This window comes from Desmodus rotundus, chromosome 2 (genome assembly GCF_022682495.2).
Source record: "Desmodus rotundus isolate HL8 chromosome 2, HLdesRot8A.1, whole genome shotgun sequence".
NCBI classification, from domain to species: domain Eukaryota; kingdom Metazoa; phylum Chordata; class Mammalia; order Chiroptera; family Phyllostomidae; genus Desmodus; species Desmodus rotundus.
Window position 1 is genome coordinate 193,223,426 of NC_071388.1, and position 12,006 is coordinate 193,235,431.

Genomic DNA, 12,006 nt, shown 5'->3' on the forward strand with positions numbered 1-12,006 from the left:
GAAGAATACGGTGTGGATGCACTCAGGGAAGGGGTCTCGGGGAGCAAGCATGGGGGACACTGAGCCCTAGCAGGCTGTGCTGGGCAGGCACATGAGGCAGTGCCCTGAGGAGAATGCCTGCGTGGGAGGCTGGGCAAGCTGCCAGTGCTGGCCGCCAGAGAGGTCAGGCAGAGAGTATTCCACTGGGGAAGAATGGTCAGTGTGTGTGTGTTCCGAGACTGCCCTTCTTTGTGCCCTCCCTCCTAGGAGTTAGCTCTCCCCGCTCAGGGCCTGTTTTTTCCAACCAACCTCTTCCCATGGTCACTGGCAAGGCCCAACTCTAGTTCTATCCACCTCTTTGCTGGCTTAGGAGGAACCAGTAGTCTGTGGGTAAATTTTCTCTTAAGAAAGAACAACTGTGACTGAGCCAGAGCTGGAAACCACTGTGACAAGGAAGAGAGGTGGTAGCAAGAGATAAGATCTGTGGTCTTGACATGGATTAAGGTTCCTCTGCCAAGTGCTGGACAAAGCCCCAGGGGTATAAAGACGAATGAGACTGAGTCCCTGCCTTCAAGGGCTTCAGAGAGCAGCAAGAAAGAGCCACATGCAGACGCCCCCTGAGATGATCAGGGTGTGGATGCTGTAATTGGGACAGATGTGGTGGGACCAGAGGAAAGAGACTGATGGATTCTTTCTGGGAGTGTCGTGGAGCATTGTCCTGAAGAAGGAACTCTTCCGCCCTGGGCCTGGATTGGTGAGCAGGATTTTCTAGGCAGATAGAAGCAGAGGGTAGAATGGGTTACAGGGTAGGGAGGGCATTCTTGACAAAGGAAACCACATGAAGAAAGTCCCAGACCAGTGGAAGTAGCAGCCAGAAGAACATGGGGTTAGATGCAGAATACAAGGGAGCGGGCAGGTGGGTGTGGTAGAAGACAAACCTGGACAGGTGAGTTGGGACTAAACTATGAAGGACCCTGTGGCTTATGAGAGTTATGAGAGTATCTTCTTGCAACATGGTGCAATAGAATTTTCTGTAATGGTGCAAATGTCCTATATCTGCACTGTCCAATAAGGCAGCCACTAGCCACATATGCTCTTGAGTACTTGAAATGTGGCTTGTGTGCCTGAGTAATTGAATTTTTTCTTTATTTATATTGCAACATCAATAGTCACATGTGGCTAGTGTCTACTATATGGGACAATACATCTCTAGGCACTGGAAAGCTGTTTGTTTATTGATTTTAGATAGAGAAAGGAAGGGAGGGAGAGAGAGACACACACACATGACAATTTGTTCCACTCATTTGTGCATTCATTGATTGATTATGGTATGTGCCCCAACCAGTGATGGAACCTGAAACCTAGGTGTATTGGGATGACACTCTAACCAGCTAAAATACCTGGCCAAGGCCCGGAAAGCTGTTTAAATGAGGGACATAGGGACCAGTAGAGAAGTGTGGTTGACATGGTGACAAGCATATAACCAATAAATAGCCTAGTATAGTGTATAAAGCCATTCATACCCAATAGTCGGAAAGTTTCCAAAATGGGCATTTTTTCATAATGATAACATATATATATATATATACATATATATATATATATATATATATATATATATATATATATATGCCTTTCTGCACTGTCACATCTGGGAAGTCATTTGCTCCTCACAATAATTCTATGAGTTGGGCAGAAATCATGTTACTTTTTCATACAAGCTGGGGTTCTGCCACATGATGTGTTCCTTCCTTCCTTCCTTCCTTCCTTCCTTCCTTCCTTCCTTCCTTCCTTCCTTCCTTCCTTCCTTCCTCCCTCCCTCCCTCCCTCCCTTCCTCCTTCCCTTTCTTCCTTCCTTCCTTCTTGACCACCCTGGCCCCATTCCACTTGCCTGGGATAATTTAAAAAACTAAGCCCCTTACACTCAAGCCCTTGCCTCAGGCTCTGCTCTCAGAGGAGAAGCTCAGGTTAAGAGAGGCTTAGAAACTCTGCTGGGGCTTCAGCTGGAAGAAGAAACTAGAGCTCAGGGCTGCAAAGAATTTTAGCAAATTTCAACTGAAAGCTCCTGAGAGATCATATAGCACACCCACTCATTTTACAGATCTGGAAAAGGGCCAGCACTTATCCAAGACCATCCCCCAGCCCTATCAGTCCAGGGATAATCTGGAATTTCTGCTCTTCATGAGGTGAACTAATCTGTATAAAAGCAGAGTGCTTAACACAGCAGGTGCATGGTAAATGTACAAATGAAATGACACGGGGAAGGGAGTGGATAAAGGTCCTCTGTGAGAGTGCACAAAATATTTCCATATGCCTCTGCAACAAGTCTCTGCCTTCAGGATCACGGCTCTCTCCACCTGTTGCTGCTCCCCTGGGCTCTGATTTGCACAGATGATGTCAAGGAGACTCTACATGATTAAAGACATCTCAAAGAAAGCAGCTTTTAGAAAAGAGGGGCTGAGTGGAAAATCTTAGTTGAAACCCTTTTCTGTACCAGGGGCAGAGGATGTGGGTAAAGGCAGCCAGTGCTCCCTGGGAACTACTGCAGGTGTGTCCACCCTTTTGGTACCTCTGGGCCACACTGGAGGAAGAAGAGTTGTCTTGGGCCACACACTAAATACACAAACACTAACGAAAACTGATGAGGAAAAAAAAGGTTTTACGTAAATTTATGATTTTGTGTTGGGGCCACATTCATAGCCATCCTGGGCTGCATGCAGTCTGTGGGCCACAGGTTGGACTCCTCTGGGAGTCACCATGGGTCAACCGACCTCAAATAATTTAGTTGAATTCCGCAAGATGTTGTGCCAGGAACTGCCTAGGTCTGAAGAGTTCATAATGACTTTTATGACTGATGCACACTCCACAGAGCTCACAGGCCTGTGGATCATAAAAGCAGGCCTCCTGAGAAGAGATTGTTGTCTGGCAGGTGCTAGGATTTTTGCTAGGGGAAGTCAGCCACTATTTAAGCTCAAAACCAGCAAGGAGGGAATCAGGGGATGAACAGCCCAATCTTTTGTTCCCTACTACTTCCCATGTCTTACTGATACCTTCCATTGGCTGAATCCAACCCAAGGCCAGAGGGCAAGGTAGACTGATTGATCCAGTCTATAAAGGTCAGCCTTCTGGAGCACAGAGCAGGTTGCAAAAGGGTGGAGAATGGGCCTGGAGGGGCAAATGAAGAATTTCTAGTCCAGTGGGAAGCAAGCACCTACCCAGTAACTTTGTTTAAAATGCATAACTATAGTAGCACACACAACTGGCATCGACAAATTTGGGAACACATTTTGGGCAAACAGCTCAATTAGTGAGAAATACATTAGCGCATGACAGAGTAGCCAGTGGCCACGAGCAATCAGTGTGTCTTGGGTTTTTCTGGTTTACTTTTCAGTGGAAATGAAGGGCATTGTTTGGTCTGTGAGTGAGTTAGAGGAGGTGGGTTAAGAAAGCATTCCTATTTTATCTCCCTTCATTCCTAGGGTGGATAAGAAGCACAAGAGATTCTGTTAAGTGCAATTTAGTATTGTTTATTAAGTCTTTCCTCTGTACTTATTACACGGAACTAGATGCTGTGGGGAAAAACGGAGAAAGGACAACACATGGTCTCAAGCCTCCCGGAGTTTACATTCTAGGTAGAGAGGAAGATTCCACAGATGACACAGAATAGTAAAAAGTGGAAAAAATTAAAGTGCTAATGTACGGGACTCAGATGAATCACAAGGAACTTGACACCACATCCAAAAAGGAGGCACCACATCCAACTCCGTGGTTTCTGTAGGGTGCTCAAGGGGCTCCCACTTGGGTAGGACTAGGTTAAAGCCCTTACGCACGAGTTTGGAGGGGAGGGTGTGTCTAATCAAAACTGGGCAATGGGGCTAAAGAGAATGTATCATACTTGGACTTCCAATTTCCTCTCGTTGGGGTGGAGTCCTCTTGGATCTCCTTGTTTTCACTGTGTCTGTTGCAGGCTCCTGTTGAGTTTCTCAGAGCCCAGACTGATGAGGGGTAACGAGCAAGAAGAGGCATTTGGGGATCCTTTGCTCTTTGAAGATATTGGATGTGTCTGGGGAAGAGGAGGAAAGTCATTTGCCAGCTTGTGTGAGTCATATTCCACTCCAGGATGGTGGGGTAAAAAAGAGCTTCAGTTTCCTCAGCAGCCCTGCTTGGTCTATACACCCAAGGGGAAAGGGAAGGGTTAGGGTCATCCATTCTCCCTCAAAGGTTAGAGCAGGCTTTCACAAAGGGTATCCTCTGAGACATAAAGGCCCAGACAGTGATGGCAAATATTTTAAGTTTCCTTTGGTGAATAAATTTGGGAAGCACTAGATTAAACAAAATTAAATCAGATACTTCACTGCATAGTCTCCCAGAGTCTTTTGATTGATTGATTCATTGATTTTAGAGAGAGGAAGGGGAGGAAGGGGGAAGGGGGTGGAGAGAGAGAGAGAGAGAGAGAATATGAACAGTGGGGGTGTCACTGGAAAGCCAGTTTTACATGGAACAGAAATAGTCTCCCTGCTGATAAAAAGGTGGATGAGGAAAGCTCACTTGGCATATCTCCAAGGGGTGAATAACAAGATTAGAAGTCCGTGACAGGTCTAGACTCACGGAGATAAAGGTGGAGCTTGTAGGGACTGGCTCTTAGGATTAGGTGTGCAAAGACACTTGGCACACTGTTGGTCTTTGGGAGTGAGGCCTTGGGACCTGGGTTTGATGGGGAATTATATCACAAGCATTAACTGACTTAGACATGAGAAAAAATGAAATAAGAGAGTCAGTATTAGGAGAAATTGAACCCAACCTTTCAGGTGGTGGTTTCTTCCTTACTCTTTGGCTTGTTTCTTCGTTTGTTGTCTCATTATAACTGAAATCCAAAGTGGTGGATGGGAGCATAGGACTGGGAGACTGGGGTATAAAGGGACATGGTTAACATAGAGGAGTGTGATTAGCTCTGGGAGGTGATGTTAGGAGTCTCCATCCCTATCACCTCAGCTAGCCCTTTCGGAAGACAAATATAGCTATAATAATGATGTTTTCTATTTTTTTAAATTTTACAATTTACTAAACAGCCCACAGATATTACCTCATTTATTTTGATTTTCAAACAACTTGTGAGAAATGTATTGCAATTCCCCTTTTCTAGGTTAAATGATTATGGCTCAAAGAGCAATTCTTCAGTGTGGTAATTGGCAGAATGAGGTTCAAACCTGTGTCTTTGGACTCCATATTGCTTTTGTTTGATATCTTGGAGGGTGGTCAAGGCCATCACATAACCAGAAACTCCTAAAACAAAATAAATTGTTCAGATACTCATGGAATCCAAGCAGGTAACAGGGATAAGTGAAGCTTGTTGGATATAGGCACATAGGACATTAGGGAGTGGTGGGGACTGTGGCCCAGGACTGGTGAGTCCACACCCAGCTGAAGGGGGTAAACATTACTCAGCTCTGGGTGATTATTGCTGAGGAGAAGTGCCAGCCTGAATTTTTTTTTCTGAGAATAGGTTGAAATTCAATTAAATATTAGTAAGTGCCTACTATGCATCAGGCACCAGGGATAAAGCAGTGAATAAAATAGATTAAAAAAAAATAACTCTACATTTTTATGTGAACTTGTCCAATTTTTAAGTGTTGAGAACTAAGAAAATTTAGAAAACATTGTCCAGGCCAAACAAAACACATTTATGGGCTATGTTCGGCCTGCTGGCTGCCAGTTTGTGACTTCAGTTCAAAGACTTTGATGGACCAAATGTTCTCCAAAGAGGGGACTGTGAAGAATGGCCCACTAGGTCAAGGGAAAAAATTGTTAGTGGTTTTATTTATATTGTTTTTTAAAATCTCATCCCTAAAAAATTCTTATCTTTGTGAATGCTGTATCATATACATAACTGATTCATGCATAGCACATGTATATTCTAATAACTATTTCAATAAATATTATTTCTATTGAAATAACAATAGACATTATTTTAATATTTATTGAATACTTAAATATCTATTGTTACTGTATTTTAATATTTTAAAATCTATTAACATCTATCAAATATTTAATAAATAGTAAATATTTTAATAGATATATTGGGAGGACATGATAGGAATGTAGATCAGGGAAGGTGTAAGACCACTGAGGATTATCCTTAAAAAGAAGATATTTGTACACCCTCTGCCTAAAATATGACTTAGTGCTCAGAGGGCTTCAGGGAATGTGGGAGTGGGCAGGGGATCTGAAGCAAGATTGACTGAATCCAAACCATCCCCTTGTTCCTTCTGCCAGAGCCTTGTCCTATGAGAAAAAACTGCAGGTTCTGTTGAGTGACGGAAGAAACCATAGGACCATAGGGCCAGTTCATGGCAGACCAACATTTCAACCACTCTAGCTAGGCTTATAGGGCTGTTATGGTCACAGTTGTTTTTATTTCTCATAAAACGAGACTTCTGTGACACTATAGCTGTGCTAGAGAAGTGAAGGCTGAGGGGTAATTTCGTCCTCACCCTTAAGTGTCAGGAAGGTTGTTATAGGAAGGCAGGTGATGGCTCTTCAACTTTCCTGAGGACAGAACACGAGCAGGAGGATGTAAACTGCTAATAGGAGATTCGGGTTACTGTTACAGAAGACATTTCTGACAGTGAGCTCTGAGTCCTGTGCTAAAGCCTGTCCTGGACACTGTACTCACCATCTGTCAGTAGAGTGGCAATGTGCTGTCCCCAAAACAGCACTGAACAAGGAGCCAGGATGTGAGTGCTCCAGTCCTGCAGGGACCTTTTGGCCATCATGACCTTAGAGAATGTCAGATTTGTCCTTCCCTGGATCGTGTTTTCCTCCTCTGAATACAGAAGGGCATGGGCTATGGTCTCTGAGCTCCTTCCTTTCACTTCAACCATTAGTCTCATGCTAAGAGTCTAAGTGTTGGAAAGTGTGTACTTATCACATATTGGTAAGTATTTTCCTTGGCTAGAGCAAGTTGCCTCTCTAACCCTGGTCGATACTAGCTGCTAGAGCAAACAAATCCCAAAATGCATAATGGCTCAGACATGGTAGAAGTTTATTTGTTATTCACAAAAAGTATAGAATGTATTTTCCTGATTGACAGATCGTTTTCCTCTAAGTGATGATAGACGGGTCCAGGAGCTTTTCATCCTGAGGCTCTGCCATCTTCAATACATGACTCCAAGGTGGCCAAGCTCAGCTATGTTTAGGTGATAGAAGGAGGAAAAGTATGGACACTTGAGTCTGGGATATTTTTATGGGCAATTCTGGGAAGGGTTTGCATTAATTCTGCTCAAATTCTATTGACAAGGAATCAGTCTCATAGAAATGCTGAGCTACAAGGGAGGCTGGGAAATGTAGTTTAGCTGTGTGCCCTGGAAAAAGAAGAAATGGATTTGGCTGACAGGAACCAATCTATGTCATAGAGAGAAGAGCTAAAAAGAGAAACGATTGTATTATCTCTTTAATTATTAATTATCCTCTGAAGAGCCTGGAACAGCCCTCAGCTGATGAAGAATGGCAGGATCTGGGCTTTAAAAGATTTTCTGGCCCAGAGGGAAGAGTCCTGAGCTAAGATGTGAGATACCCTAGGTTCTAGTTTTGGCTGTGTCTCGACCTAGATGTGGGGCTGAATAGAATTTACTCGACCATTATGCTTCAGTTTCCTCACTTATAAATAGCTTCTTTCCTTGTTCCATTCAGGTCTTAGCTCAAACATCTCTTTTTTGAGGGGGCTTGAGTGTCTACCTTCTCCACCCTTTTCTAGCTCCTGATCCATTGATGTCTCCTCCTCCCCTTGTTATTTCTCCTTAATGTACTTATCACTTTCTGAAACTATTTCCTTGACTTGATTACTTGTGTATTTTCTGCCTCTCTCCACTAGAATCTTAACCCATAAGTAAAGGGCTTTTTATGTTGTTTTTTGTTCAATTGTGTTCCCCGTGACGTATATAGTAAACATTCAATAAATATTAATTGAATGAATGAGTCGAAAAACAGAAACTGACCACAGGACCTTTGCAGAGACAGCTGCTGCCAGTGGCCAAAATTTTTCAGCAAAAGGAAGAGAGCTGAGGACTTGAGTTTGATGGTCAGGGGTGAAGCTGAGTCAGCCTCTGTCAGCCGAGGGTGGTGGCACTTGAGTGGGGCGTGAGTCTCTGACACAGGAGGCCAGTTGTCTCTGCCCTGTGGTCCTGCTTAGAGCCTGGCCCTCAGAGCTCTGTGCTGCCCCTCCTTTGCTCTTTTTAAGAGGTAATTGGTTGGTTTCGCACAAGGTATATTTGACTTCTTCTTCCAGCCACTTGCTCTTGCTGTTGAGAAATGACTAAGCAGATTCTCCATTCCCCAATGGCCAGGTGTCAGCCTGCGAGAGTCGACACTGTCAGCTCAAGCCAGTTTGGGAGGAGAGGTCCTCCTTACAAAGAGCCCCCCTTCCTCTGCTCTGTGTTCAGAAAAAGTACAAAACAGATACCAACATCCCTGCCTTCTTTGAACTGGCCTCAATCACCTCCTCTTGATGGAATTCTAAGCTGATTCCCACAAGGGAGAGGAAAGCAGAGATGAATGATTCCTGGCCTCTGGGCTCAATGTCCAAGTCATGCTGGATTTTGCAACATGACTGGTCGAGGTGGTGGTATAATAATAATAATGAAACCATTTTCTGCTCACTAAGTGCTTGCTATGTACCAGGCATGGTACTCACCTCTTCAGTTATGTTAGCTCATTTGACTCTCACAGTGAAATTATGAGGTAAGTGTTATGACTTTAGAGATAAGGAGTTGGAGGCAAAGGGAGCTTCAGGAACTTGCCCCAGGCAACACGGCTCATAAATGGAGGGACTGCATTTAAGCACAGGACTCTCTATTTCCAAATATGGGTGTTTGCTCCTCTGGGTTGTATTCTACACCAGAACACAAATCGTTCCTAGAGCTGAGTAGTGGGAACTCCAAGGAAAACCCGAGTAATTTTTCGAAATTCCTCTGCCACTTATCCCCTTAGTTCACATCAAAACAACAACAACAACAAATAAAAAAAACCCAAAACAAACCAAAACAAACCAAAAAAACACCCCAAAACAAAAAACAGCAACAACAAAAAACCCCAGCTGAGTTTAGTGGGAGGTTAACAGGTTTAATGTGGAAAATCTGTTTACAAGTGAACTAAATTTGGGAACTACTGGGTGAAAATGAAGTTAGAAAAGACTGTGGAATCATTAACATGTAGACATTAATTGCAAATCTGGAGAGAAGGATAGACCATGCTGCCACTCTTACGTGTAATTGACCGGGGACACTCCCTCCACCCCGGAGTATCTGGTGGTTCTAGATGAACACTCTGGAAATTTCCAAGCTCTACTAATGCACTCACTGACCTATAAGGGTGCTTGGGCATACTTTTTATTCCCACTGTCCTCATCTGAAATCCATACATCCAGAGAACACTTACCATGCCAGGTGTCCTCTCCCGTGTCATCTTATCCATTCTTACTACAAGCCTATTTTGTAGATCAGAAGCAGAGAATCAGCAAGACCACACAGTCGGGCAGTGAGAGGGCTGACATTAAAACCCAAATTTTCCAATCTGGATTTACTGGTTTTCCTTCTATACTTCAGGATTTCTTTCTTCCATTGCTTATCCAAATTCTGGGCATTTCTCATAATCCCATCTCAAATCCTGCTTCCTTCAGAAGTCATGTGTCCCTTCCTCCCTACCTGCTCTGTGCATGGTGATCTCTCCCTGTCCTAAACTCCCTTCAAACTCACTGTCTCTACCAGAATTTGGTACTCACTTCATCAGATTGTACTGGGAACATGTCATCTCCTTAAATTGGCACATCAACTTTAGGAGTGAGGTACTATCAGACTCATTTTCCAGATGAGGAAACGGATGTGTAGCAAGGTTCAGTCACAAAGCAAGCCAGGCCTCAGGACCCACATTCCTTCTACTACTCTGTGCTGCCTCCATCTAGTTCAAGTCCTTGTTCCATAGTCAGGGGAACTGAGGCCAGAAAAGGGAAGTGACTAGCCTCAAATCACACAGCTTGTGAGTAGCAGTACCAGGATCACCTGTAAACCTCAACACCAGGCACCTCTCCTCCCAGCGGGTTGTCTCCCCAGGTTTAATGCAGACCCCAGCCATAGCTGCCAGTCAGCACCTGTTACCTGGATGCTGTGGAAATTGTACCTTGTAGCTGTAGAGGCAGAAAGAGCCTGGTAGCCTGCTCCCTGGGGAGCAGCCAAGAAAGGTCAGCCTACTAGCCTGTAGACCTAGCACCCAAAATAAACCAGACAGCAAGCCCCCCCAAAACCACACAGTCTTCCAACAGCCCAGGGTCTGATGCAGCCTCAAACCCCCAGATTCCCTTGGCACCATGCCGGGTGCAGCGCTGAGTGACTGCTGCTTCTTCCTTTTATCCTGAAGGCAATGAGTTCCTATCACTCTGGGTCTAGAGTTTGGAACTGACAGGAGTTGGGGGAACTGAGATCTAGGAGACCCTTGGAGCTCCCAAGTGTCGGATTCTTGGCTCCCAAATTTGAATGCTTATCAGAATCACTGGAAGAACTTGTAAAAATGGCCCAGGCTTCATCCTAGACCCACAGAATGGAATCTCTGGGGACAGGTCCAGGGACTCTATTAGAACATGTTCCCCAGGTGAGTCTCTTCTGGTCCAGGTTTGTGAACATTATTTGAAATGTATTCCTTCTATTTGCTGGTTTACTTAATTTCCACCCCTCATTCTCAACTCTCAGTAGCGCTCAATTTTTTTCACTTCTGAAATTGAAACATTGTCCACATCCATAGCATTGTGGATGGTGTCATAAAAACACTTAGTGGAGTCTCTGTTGCCTTTTAAAATGAGAATTTCAGATTCCCTCTTTAAATTGAAGTTTAGGAAGTTTCTGTTCTGCAAGAGGTTTAAATTCTTAGAGGAGTCAGTTCTGAGGAATTTGGTCACCTAAGAAGTCTGTCACCAAGGCTGGCCCTGTGAATCCAAGGCAGCCTGTAAAAATTAGAGGTTGCTAAGGTAACTGCAGTTGCCAGGAGACATGCCATTGTATTTAAATTTCTTAAAACACCCTTGCCTGCAGCTGGCAATACCTGTTGAGAGAGGAGAGGTTCTTTTCCTATTTAAGAAGAGATTGAAAGTTACTTTCCTCTGTTTGGAGAGAGTGGGGGTTTGGGTTGTGCAGAGAACTTTTTCTCTTCCTGCCCGAAGTGAAGAAGGAAGACGCAGATGGAATGCAGACTTTCTCAGCTCATCGGCAGACCAGAGGGGGAGAACACACTAAGACTGCCTCCAGCAAGCTAAAGCACAAGTGGCTCTTTTAAGGGGAGAAGAGCCACAGCAGCCATGGGAGACCCTGAACGGGTGTTGACATCAACAACTGATCTGAACTCTGGGTTGACGTTCTAGGCGTATGTTCTCACTGGGGGAGGACATGCTCCCATTACAGGGCTCCTGGGAGGTAGCTGGCAGCACCTTAATGGAAAGAACAGTGGCTTCCATTCTGTACCTCCTCACCTCACGGTGGGGCCACAGAAAGAAAGGAAGCGAGAACTCCTGTTAAGTCAAATCCCTACCACAACATCAGGCATTGTATTTGGTGCAGGGAAATAAAAATCACTAAGACATAACTTCTACATGCAAGGAGTGGTTGTATAGAGGAAGCTCGCAACCAGAGAAGGCAAGGGGTTGTAATTTTGTTTGCTCACTAGATAATTGGGACAGATTGTGTCTGCCTTGGGTGTGTGTGTGTGTTTGCGGGGAGGGAGAGACGGGAGCCATTTGCTATGTCTGGATCTAGATAAACCGTAGCTTCATCTTGCTGCTCAAGGCAGCAGTGTGTGCAGCGTGGCCTGGCTCAGGGAAGACCTCTAGAGATAGCTGCTCATGCTGCCCCGAGATGGATGAGGCCTCCAGAGAGGCAAGCTTCGGGAAGCGAGACGGGACAAGAGGTCATGGCCGTTTCAGGGTGAGGCAATAGGCCCTTATGTGAACTCAGAGAAGTTTCTGTTTTTGTACCCTTCCTGACAGCGTTA

At 44.6% G+C, this 12,006-nt stretch overlaps 1 long non-coding RNA gene across 1 annotated transcript in view; it reads left to right on the forward strand.

Annotated features, from left to right (window-relative positions):
• The first annotated feature begins 3,984 nt into the window (after nt 1–3,984).
• The window catches only part of LOC139440661 (uncharacterized), a 45,134-nt gene continuing 37,112 nt past the window's right edge, over nt 3,985–12,006 (forward strand). Inside the window, exon 1 of the long non-coding RNA XR_011650841.1 lies at nt 3,985–4,077. This is a non-coding gene — a long non-coding RNA (uncharacterized lncRNA). The remainder of the gene's footprint in view (nt 4,078–12,006) is intronic.